The 10,695-nt window shown below is 40.2% G+C and overlaps 1 protein-coding gene across 3 annotated transcripts in view; it reads left to right on the top strand.

The window, feature by feature from the left end:
- The window catches only part of DENND4A (DENN domain containing 4A), a 54,905-nt gene that overhangs the window by 2,550 nt on the left and 41,660 nt on the right, over window positions 1–10,695 (top strand). For all 3 annotated transcript variants that reach the window (XM_054077099.1, XM_054077100.1, XM_054077101.1), the window contains exon 2: window positions 7,166–7,251. The gene's annotated coding sequence lies outside the window, so the exon portion shown is untranslated. The remainder of the gene's footprint in view (window positions 1–7,165; window positions 7,252–10,695) is intronic.

Genomic DNA, 10,695 nt, shown 5'->3' with positions numbered 1-10,695 from the left:
TCTAGTAAATTCCTGCTGTGCTGTGTGATAGGGAAAACTGCCTTGTGACTCTTTAATAGAGGAAGACAATATCTAAACCGAATAATGATAATGGGATTTGTAATCTTGAGGTTTTAAAAGTGGAAAAAGAAATTTGCAGTGTCACTTAAATATTCAATATCCTTTTTTGATTTCTATCAAACTTCCTAGCTACTGAATTTGGAGTTAGTTTTGCAAGTCATAGTAGATTGAAATGCTTTTTATAACAGTGGCTGTAGAAACAGTTGCACTCTTGATCAAGCTCCAGCAGGTTGTGAAGAGGGAGTAGTGCGATAGCTACTTAGTCAAAACCTTTCTCAATATTAAATACCTTCCTAAATGAAGACTTGTAGGAAGTCTTCTTTCCATTTATTGTCCTTTACTCAACTTTGACCTTAGTTTTTAAGTATGTTGCGGGCCAAAAAGTTGAAGGCTAAAGCGTTGCACAATTTATATTGGATTAAAAAAAGAAAAGTCAGTATAACCTCATAACCTTGCTCAACCATCGTGTTTGAGGTATTGGTGATTTCCAGGCATCTCGCTGCCTGGCAGACGGTTCCAGTAGCTCAGGTTTTGATACAACTGTACCTGTGGGTTTGTTCTGCTTTTTCCTGGAAAGAACTGTAATGAGTCTTAAAACAAGGGGTAAAGGCCAAAAAAAAAAAAAAGGAGACACCAAGATAATTTCTATTTTAAATGCCTTAACAAAACATGATGCAATTTATGTGGTTTGTTTTATTTCCATTATGATTCTCTTGTTTGTTAAAATATTTAAATCGGGGTTCTGTTACGTGCTGACATTTCAAAGTTATCTTATGCTGACACTCCAAAAAATCTCCCTAAAACCCCAGCCTTCCCCTCCCGGTTCCCCTCCAAAACTAAACCCTGTAACGATTTCGCAGCTTTGAAGATAATTTAGGTGGAACTTGGACAAAAAGCGAGTGTGGAGGTGTGGTTTAGAGGACTGAGTGGTACTTGTCCCTCATCCTTCTGCTGTAGTTATGCTGGCTGGTCTTAGGCAAAAGCACAGAAAAGGCCCTGCATCTCTTCACTTAGATATCAATTCTGTATGTAAATAATATTTGCTACTGCAAGCACAAATCACAGTAGAAATTTTATGCCATTCTAAAAGTAGCAAATCCTGTGGAAGCTCAAGCCATTTGTGCCCTGCTTTAATTTTGCTAGCTAGCAGGTAGGAGATGAATATGTATAAACAGTGAATGCATCACCCCCTTTCAACGGTTTAAAATCACCCGTTTCTGACAGTGGTACTGACCAAATAATTACTTGAAGTGAACAAGGTTCTGTGCTGTATTGCATAATAAGCCTTGGATGTTTTCTGCTGTGCTTCAGTTCGGGCACAGTCTCTTCCTAGTCTGGAAGCTTGGTCTGTGTCTGATCTGAAAATACCCTGCTGATGTGCATGCGTTTATAAAGTGCCCACAAAGGCCACAGAGTCAGAATTACAGCGTGCAGTGAAGGCTGTGTGAGGCAGTGATGCTGAGAGGTGTGATCTATAGCAGTCATTTTAGTAGCAGCCTATGATGCAGAAATAGTCATTGGTAGTTCCTTAAAGAGCTCAGAAACAGTAACAACAGGAAATTGTGGAGAAGTGGAAATGAAAAACTTCAGAAAGTGTTGGCCCTGCTCTCTTTAATGGCATATTTTTACCTTTTCAGTCATGCGTTAGAGACTGAGCTACTGTAGTGGTTGAAATAGAGCAAAATTGAGGGAAGCAGTAACGGGGGCCAGAGGTAAAGGAAGGAACTATGGTATACAAGTAGGTTGCAAAGAGTAAAGCCAAGTGATAGAAGTAAGTTAGCCAATTATATCTTTGCTATTTAATTTTTACTTTAAAATTAGACTTTTAAATTTAGGTCAGAAAAAAATCATTAATACTAGTTAATCAAATTATTTGTATTTAGCAGTCTAAAGTACAAGTGGACAAGCAGTAAGTGTTGTGTAGGTTGTATGTACATATACACAAATGAAAAAGTCCCAAGAGGAAACTCCCGTTTTTTGTTTTTTTTTTGTTATGCAAACAAAGAGGAGGGGATTGTGGGCTGGATTCTTGAGTTTGGGTTTTGTCTTGAGCTTCAGAAGAAATTTGTGGGCTTAAGGAATTACTTTTAGTTGTACAACTGAGATTAGGATCTGGTCCAGCTCTGGCAGCTTCTGTATGTCAGCAAGTTTGTCTGCATGATACTTTGACAATAAAAACGTGGTGAAAGAGATAATGGTGTTCAGATCCTGCAAGTGCAAAAGTAATCAGGCTCAGTGCAGGGCTGTCAGTTAAATACCAGTACAGGAGCAGTGTTCTAACAAACTGTACCACTTTGTAAGTTACCTTGTATGCTGGATGGTGAGAATTTGTTATGTAGAGCACCAGGAGCAAACCCTTCTGTGGGTACTTTCCTCAGAATACTTGGCACGTAAGGTGACTCTTGCTGACTCCGTATGCTCCAGCCTTTCTTTTAAGGGTTGTTGGCCCAAAAGATGGGGAAGAGATTTTAAGATGTGCCTCCTCTATGGTAGAGAGGTATTTTGAGCTAGCTTTGGAATCCTGAAGCAGTAGTTATGTTAGCACATCATTGCACTGCAGCTAATTTACTGTCATTGTAGGGGGGAACACTACCCTAAAGTTGTTTTATAGTGCTTTGCCAGCTAGCACGGATAGGAAAGTGTCATGGCAATGCATATGAGTTGATAGATGTATTTGTAGCTGGACTGCTACAGTACATTCACTAGGTAGATGATGACCGTTTTGCTAACTAGATGTAGAGATTTACTAGATCAGGGAGGTATTAGTCAGTGTTATCTCCCCATTAAACCTTTCTAGTGTGGTGTAGATCATCTACAAACGGCAGTTACAGCCCAGTAGTTGCAGTCTTTGCACGTCATCCACTCAGTGTCTGTAATTTGCAGCCCAGCTGGGTCCAGTTTTCTTACCTTACAGGACATTTTTGCTGTCCAGAGGGAAAAAGAATGTCAAATGTTCCAAGTCACAATTAAAATCTATTTTAAAATGTAGCAAAAATGTTAGAAACAATTCCCACCTGTCTTTCCCACCACCACGCTATGAATTAAAAATTTTTATTTGGGTAGAGAGTGGCTTCAAAACAAAATTCAGGTTGGCATGCATGTCCAAACCTGGCTGGGTAAAAGCAGGCTGCTTCTGTCACTCTTGGTTGATGTGTTTTGAAATTTTCAGTGACAAACTTGAGGTTTGAAGCCCGATATTGGAAGATATGTTGCTTTTGTTTGCCTTTATCTACTGTGCCAAGGAAAACAGAATATTCTGTTTGGGAGAGTTCTCCCTTTAAAAAATTGTTGTATAAGTGATTGTACAAAAGACATGGACTAGCTGCCCTCCTGAATGGTGTTTTGGGTGATGTAATGTTTACATTTTATAGTGTTTGCCTTGGCTTCCATCCCCTTCATTTGCTATAAATTGTTTTCTGCATCCCTCCCTACAAACACAATGGTACTTCAGGAATTGTTTCCATTTTTTGGCTGTGCTTCTTGGCTGTAAATACTGTAATACAGAAAGAAAAATGGAAGTTAAGTATAAGATACTTGAACATCACCTTCCTGAATTTTTGTAGTCGGGGTTGAATACTGTGGGGTCTTGCTGTGGCACAACTGTAATGAACACCTAAGCAGCTTGTGCCTTGTTAGAACCTCTTAGTTAGTGCTTTGATTTTATCGAGACTAAAGCCAGCACTGAAGAACAAACAAATATAAGACTTGGTGAATGATGATGGGAAGTAAGGAATATATAGGAAATGCTTGATCTCCTGTTGGGGTAGTCTCCTACTTCCTGCCTTCTCTCTGCCAGTTATTCTGCTTCCTTCCCTAAGCTTTGATATTCTAGATGGCTGGTTCTTGCTGACTGACTGTGGCGATCCCATTGAATCTAGATTAGCCTCTAAATTTAAGCCCAATTTTTATTTCTTCCTGGACATTGTAGTAAAAATCTGCTTGTCCCTCAGTTCTTAGCCTGCATTGCTTTTTTCTGCTCCCAGACTCATGGTCTTGTGTTCTGTCCTTGCGCTCTTATCCAGCACCTTTCTGTTTCCTGGGCACCTCCTAGAGATCTTTTGTTGCCAGGTTTTCTGAGCTCTCTGGATGATCTCCTCAGCTGTTTGGATCAGAGAATGTTAACCATGGTCGCTACAGATGACTATGAATGGGCCTGCAAAACACTTCTTAGCAGTTCAGGTCTAGTGATGTAGGGGGCTGAACAATGTTGGCGTTTTTCTTGTTTTGGTTTGGGTTTTTTTTATATGCCAATGTGTTTCTTAGCACCAGTGCTGCTGTTGGTGGAGCACCGAAGGGGGCTTAGTGGATTCTTGCTAGTTACTGCGTCATTTAACATTGAGTGTGAACATACACAACAGGGTCTAAAAAGTAATGCAGTTGATCCCTTTGACTCTGTTTGTTAGTAACTTTTTCTGTTCCTGTCACTTGTTTAACTGTAGCAGTTGGAAATGTGAAGAAAAGTAAGTAGAGGTGATGTCCTGCTAAAAATAAAAACACTATGAGAAATAGTTGTATTTGGGTAATAATATAGGTAATTTGCACTGTGTTTTTGGACAAGTAGAATCATAGAATCACAGAATTGCTTGGTTGGAAAAGATCTTTGAGATTATGGAGTCCAACTGTGCCTGTCCACTACTAAACCATATCCCTGAGCAACTTGTCTACCCGTCTTTCAAACCCCTCCACGGCTGGGGACTCCAGCATCTCCCTGGGCATCCTCTGCCAGTGCCTGATAATGCTTTTGGTGAAGAAATTTTTCCTGATGTCTTATCTGAACCTGCCCTGGCACAACTTGAGGACATTTCCTCACAGCCTATCGCTGTCACTTGGGAGAAGAGACCAACCCCCACCTTGCTAAAACCCCCTTTCAGGCAGTTGTAGAAAGCGATGAGGTGTCCCCTCAGTCTTCTTTTCTCCAGGCTAAACAATCACAGATCCGTCAGCTGCTCCCCATAACCCTTGTTCTGCAGCCCCTTCCCCAGCTCCATTACCCACCTCTGGATGCGCTCCAGCCCCTCAATGTCCTTCTTGTAGCGAGGGGCCCAAAACGGATTCAAGGTGCAGCCTCAACGCTTCCCAGCTCCTGCTGGCCACGCTGTTTCTGATATAGGCCAGGATGCTGTTGGCCTGTTTGGCCACCTGGGCCACTGCTGACTTATGTTCAGCCGGCTGTCAACCAACACTCCAAGGTTCTTCTCTGCCAGGCAGAGGGACACTTTCCACTGGATTGTGTTTCTCAAAGCCTCATCCAACTTGGCCTTGAACGCCTCCAGGGAGGCAGCAGCCATGATTTCTCTGGGCAACCTGTGTCAGTGCCTCATCACTCTCACAGGAAAACATTTCTTCCTAATATGTCATCTAAACCTCTCCTCCTTCAGCTTAAAACTGTTCCACCTCATTCTGTCCTTGCACTCTCAGATAAAGAGCCCCCCTCCTGCAGTCCCCTTTAAGTATTGGAAGGCTGCTATAAGGTCTCCCTGTAGACCTTTTAGTAGATCTATTAATTGATAGATGGAGGACAACATAGTAGTTGTAAATACACTTTACAGGCTGCAAATACCTTGGCAGTGGTTCTCACTGGGTTCCTTGTGATGCTTAAAAGTATTTTTTTTTTGCTTTCCTTTAACTCTCCTCATTGTCTTTCCAGATAGTTGACTAGGAAAGCTGTTTTCCAAAGTCTCCATGGGGAAATTATTCATGTGTTAATGCTGCTTATTTCTTAGATGCTTTTCAGCTGCGGTTGAGGTGATCCCGAAAAATATAATTTCTGACACTCCTGGAGACTTCGTATTACAGATCAGATCATTAGACAGAAATACGTCCTGCCACTGTGCATGCTCTCTTACTTTGGTGTGAAAACATTTAAAGTTGGTCACTGGAGAGTAGCTGCCTGTGACTGGTGCTGGTCTACACGGCTGTGTGAATTGGAGAGACTTGGAACAGGGCTGGCTTAGCTCTCTAGGCTGTCACCTCTCTACCCATTGCTGCAGGAGTAATGAACTAACAGTGCTGATTGCTTCTGCCTGATCTGAAATAAGTTCTTTTGTTCCTCAGGGTTATGAACAGAACCTTGACCTGTACCCTCAAAAATATAATTCTGAAAGTCTAGTGTAAGGTCCTTTTTCCCAAAAATTTTTCCACTGCAGGGATGGGAAAAAAAAACTTTCATGGTTTGTATAAACCCTCCTAAGATGCATTTCTTCCCAGCCTTGCTTATGTTACGCTTTGTTTTCTGAGATCTTCTCACAGTAATAATCTAAGACTGTTCTCCAAGTCTTGGCAAATAGAAGCCTCGTTTAGACAAAGTTTATTTTTGGCTACAGCCTTGCTAATGCTAATGAGTCGTTCTGGGAGACTGAAGTCTAAACGTGTCTCCAGTGAGGTACTCTCCTCTATGCCGTGGTGGAAAGCTTTGCTTCAAAATGCTAAACTGTATCACAGGCTGCCTAGCCTGTGTGTGCCTCGATAAAACTCAAGCTGTCTGTGGTCATGCTGGTATTTACAAGCCAAGTATACTGCACCAAAAGAAAAACAGTGAATCGTGACATTAAATGACAAGGAGGTGGTAATTGTAACTGCAAGAACTGGGAATTGAGTAGATGGAAGAGTACATATGTATTTCTTATTGTGGAGGGAGGACAATCTGCTTTAATATCAGAATCTTGCAATGAGAAACAATGTTTTAAAGTAGACTTTGAAAGGTTGTTGAGCTAAAAGAGCACTTTCATAGCTGGCTAACACCTATGAAGAGACATGGAAGGTATTTATTATGAGAAAATAATGGAAGAGATTAAATAACTTGAAGTGGCCAGCTCAAACATTCTTTGATTTTTGTTTTTTTTTTTTCAAAGCATTAAATGTACTATGTTATTTACATTCTTAAAGTATCAGTGCAGCATAAAACTTGAGGGTTTGTTTCTTAAGTTTTAAATCTGATTTCATATATTTTTCTTTTAACAGTTGTGCCATGTAACCTTGTTGTAGCGAGGCAGTCCTACAACAATTCACAATGCTCATTTAATGTGACTGGTGCAGCGGAGTGTGCAGTAAGTGAGTTTCAACGGGTAAATACATTGTTTAATTCTTGTTTTTACTGTTTCCATAGGGAATGAAACTTTAATAAGAAGTCTATGTTAAAGCCTGGCTAACAGCAAGAGAGACAAAGTGTAGAAGCAATGCCCTGATGGAAAGGTAGGAAACACATGGTGAAAGTTTTCAAAAGGCTTGTGTTCTGATTGGGAGAATTCCTGTGATATTTGAGGTGCTTCTGCTGTGTTCCCAGGATTGTTTGCTTGCTATGAAGAAAATACTGGGGGGAAAAAAGGCTTGTTTGTCACTTTTGCCAGGCAACTTTGGAAGCACAGGGATGGGGTAAAGGTTTTCCCCTGGGTAGCTGCAGTTATTCACATGTTCTCTAGATTGTCGAGCTCTCATGTGATCTGTGCGGTGTCATGGCTGAGAAGAGGTTCTGAGTAGCCATAGCAGGGCTGACTGATCCCGTTAACTTCATTTTGCTCTTGCATGACTTGCTTCTACAATCCCATGGGTTGGGAACACACTTCAGGAGGGCGATGCAGCAGTGCATACAAGACTGGAATGCTGGTGGCTGTTAGAATTTACTAGCAGTTTTTAGAAATCATCCACTGATTTGTCTGTCTACTCTTCATGTGCCGTCGGATGAAGGAACTTCTTGAAGTGGGATTATGTGATGAATTCTTTAAAAGAAAAAAAAAAACCCTTTTCAGTAAATCTTTGAACTGTTTTAAGAAAGGTGTGTTACAGAACCCTGCACTAGTTTCCAGTGTATGCTAGGAAACACTTGTTCCTTGTCTACAGACAGAACATCTCTTTGGAGTCAGGCTAAGTAAGTAAAATGCCACCTGCTTAAGATATGGACCTAATAAGGTACTCAAATTAATAAGCCATTTAATATTCTCAAAGAAAAATGTGGGAAGAAATGGGATAGAAGACAAGGAAGATGAAAAGAATCCAAGGGAATTGTATTTGTCTGCCAGAGGGGGAGTAGTGATGCTGTTCTTGTGGATTCAGATAGTCCTCTTATGGCTGGATTTCACAGGTCATGTATCTCTCACACATGCAAAAAGCATACAAGTAAACCCCTTTTGCTCTCTGGGAAAGCTGGCGCCTGGAAGGAAGCTGGCACTGCTAGAGCAGTTCTGGTCTGCAGCCCAGAAGTACCTGGGCTTAAAAGTAACTAACAAGTTACCTCTATGAAAGTCTGAGAGTAGGAGCAAGTTGTTCGAATTATATCAATACTTTTTTCTTTGGAAATGATGTGGTGCACCTGTAGTAAACTCTGTACTTCATGAAGCATTGTGCCTTTTGCTGCTGCACGGATGGACTATGTGGCACATCCACATTAGTTCTGGTCAGGTGGTGAGGAAAAAGCTGACGTATACTTCCCTCAGATAGTATGTGAATGAAAAATATGATCTGTTCAAAAAGCTTGGACACTGACTTAGTCATTTTATCTGAATATGTGAGCTGGTATAAAATCACGCCTTTCAGTTTTTGTTTGCTTTCTATCTCAGAGTTGTGCATAGCTTGTAGCAAATAGAAAAAACTTTTTTGGAAGCAAAATAGGTTAGTATATGTGCTGCTCTTTCTGAATTCAGTGGCAAGATCAAAGTCCCACTGGTATTTTATTTATCACAAGAGTCAGCCACATGGAACTCTTGTAAACCTCTTGATCATCTTTCCTGTAACAGCGGATTGTTTTGGACTTTGCAGCAGACTGGTTCTCTTTTAACACTAGCAATAGATCTATAGTGTTAGATCACAAAGCTAATTTTTCAGATTAATCTCTTTTGCACAGTTCCCAAAATGCCAGCACCTGTGACTTACAACACTGGAAACAGACAATGAAAATTATTGGTTGCTATTTCCTAAATGTTTATGGAGAAATACAATGATATTAAAAAATTAAATTGAACAAACAATGAAACTGAGTTTACTCTTCATCTTTCAGCAAAGTAATCAAGGTAGTTGTTAGTGGATCTGTGGCAGGATTATCTGGTTGTTTCCCTTGTTCCCATATTTTTAGAAATGGTAAAAGGTCCTCTTTTTCTCCCAGGTATATGTATGTAGTCATGATCTGCAAAGTCACTGTGTTTTCCAATGCATTCCTAGTCAGTTTGCTATTTGCAAGGATATTTTGTTTCTTGTTGATATTTGTGCTGTTTAATTTGTAGTGGTGGTAATTTGATGCAGTCCCCTAAAAATGATTGTCAGGACATGGCTCAAAGACCATGTATTGCGCTTGTTTCCAAGGGCTTTTCTAGAGATTGTTTATGGTCCTATGGCACTGACTCCAAAGCACAGCCTTTTGTCCCCAGGTGACTGAAGTACAGAGCAGCGCTGGTAGCTTCTTCTCAGTGTGGCACTGCGAATGTTAGGTTTCACCTGGGACCTGCAGCTTCAAGCAACACTCTTTGCAGTGTGACTTCACTTCTGTTGTGGGTTTTTCTGGAAGTTGTCTTGCAGTGCTATGTGATGTACGTAATTATAACATGCTTAATGGTAGGAGTTTCTGCTGAAGTTTTTCAAATTCATCGGTTTACAGGAAATTGGTCTTCACAGAATGTTTATTTGACACTGAATTAGCTTGCATTATATACCTCCTTTCTGGGACTTTTTAACAAAAAGTTTGCATAAATCTGCTCTGAGAGTAAATAGATGTTGAAAAATTGAGTATCACAGTAGTTGTAGTAGAGTCTGAGTCAGCCTGAATGAAATACCACTGAACTGTTTGATATCTTCCACATTTTATCCCATTTTTAGTTGCAAGCCTTTGTATCAGAAGGTAAAGATCTGAAGGGATGATGCATCAGCAACTGAGCCTTTTTTTCTGCGTTCTGTAAAAACTGCGTTAAATTATGAAGGTCTTGCTGATTTGTGTATTACTTGCTCTAACCTTAGGAAGCAAATTTGTGTGATAGCAGGTGTTTGTATGTAGGAGGTTCTAATTTTAACCACCTCTAAATGTGGAGAACTTGTCCCAGTTTTCTTGAAACTGCTTATGGGAATAAATGAGTCTTTGAATTTAATACTTTTGGTATAAGCGTAGTATGAAATAATTAGTAGTGAGGCTTAAATTGTGAGGTAGGTGCTGAAGTTAATTTACGACATTGGTAGCAAACGCTGCAAAAAAAAACCACTATACAGAAAGAATTCATTTCTAAGGAATTGTTTTGTCGATATGTTCCAGGAAGATAAAATGTAATTTCCCAATACAGTGTGGCTGGAACAGCAGGACTGTATTCCTTCTCCTTATGAAAAAATTGATATGATCTTGAATGTTTGTTTTCACAGTAGTTTGTAGTCCATTGAAGTTGACTTGGTTTATATGTTTTGTGTAAAAGCTGTTGTGTTGCTGGCTGTGGATGGGTTGCCTATCAAGGATATGAGCCTCAAACACTATAAAAATGGTATCAACTTTTAGCCTGCAAAAATAATCAAAGAAGATCTGGCCATGGTATCTGATTGCCCTGGTTTCAGATGGGGTAGAGTTAATTTTTTTCCTAGTAGCTGGTATAGCACAGTGTTTTGGATTTAGTATGAGAATAATGTTGATAACACAGTGATGTTTTTAATTGTTGCTAAGTAGTGCTTACT

Source organism: Cuculus canorus, chromosome 12, assembly GCF_017976375.1.
Source record: "Cuculus canorus isolate bCucCan1 chromosome 12, bCucCan1.pri, whole genome shotgun sequence".
Classification (NCBI taxonomy): domain Eukaryota; kingdom Metazoa; phylum Chordata; class Aves; order Cuculiformes; family Cuculidae; genus Cuculus; species Cuculus canorus.
Note: the sequence above shows the minus strand (reverse complement) of the source record. Positions and strands in the feature narration are given on the sequence as shown.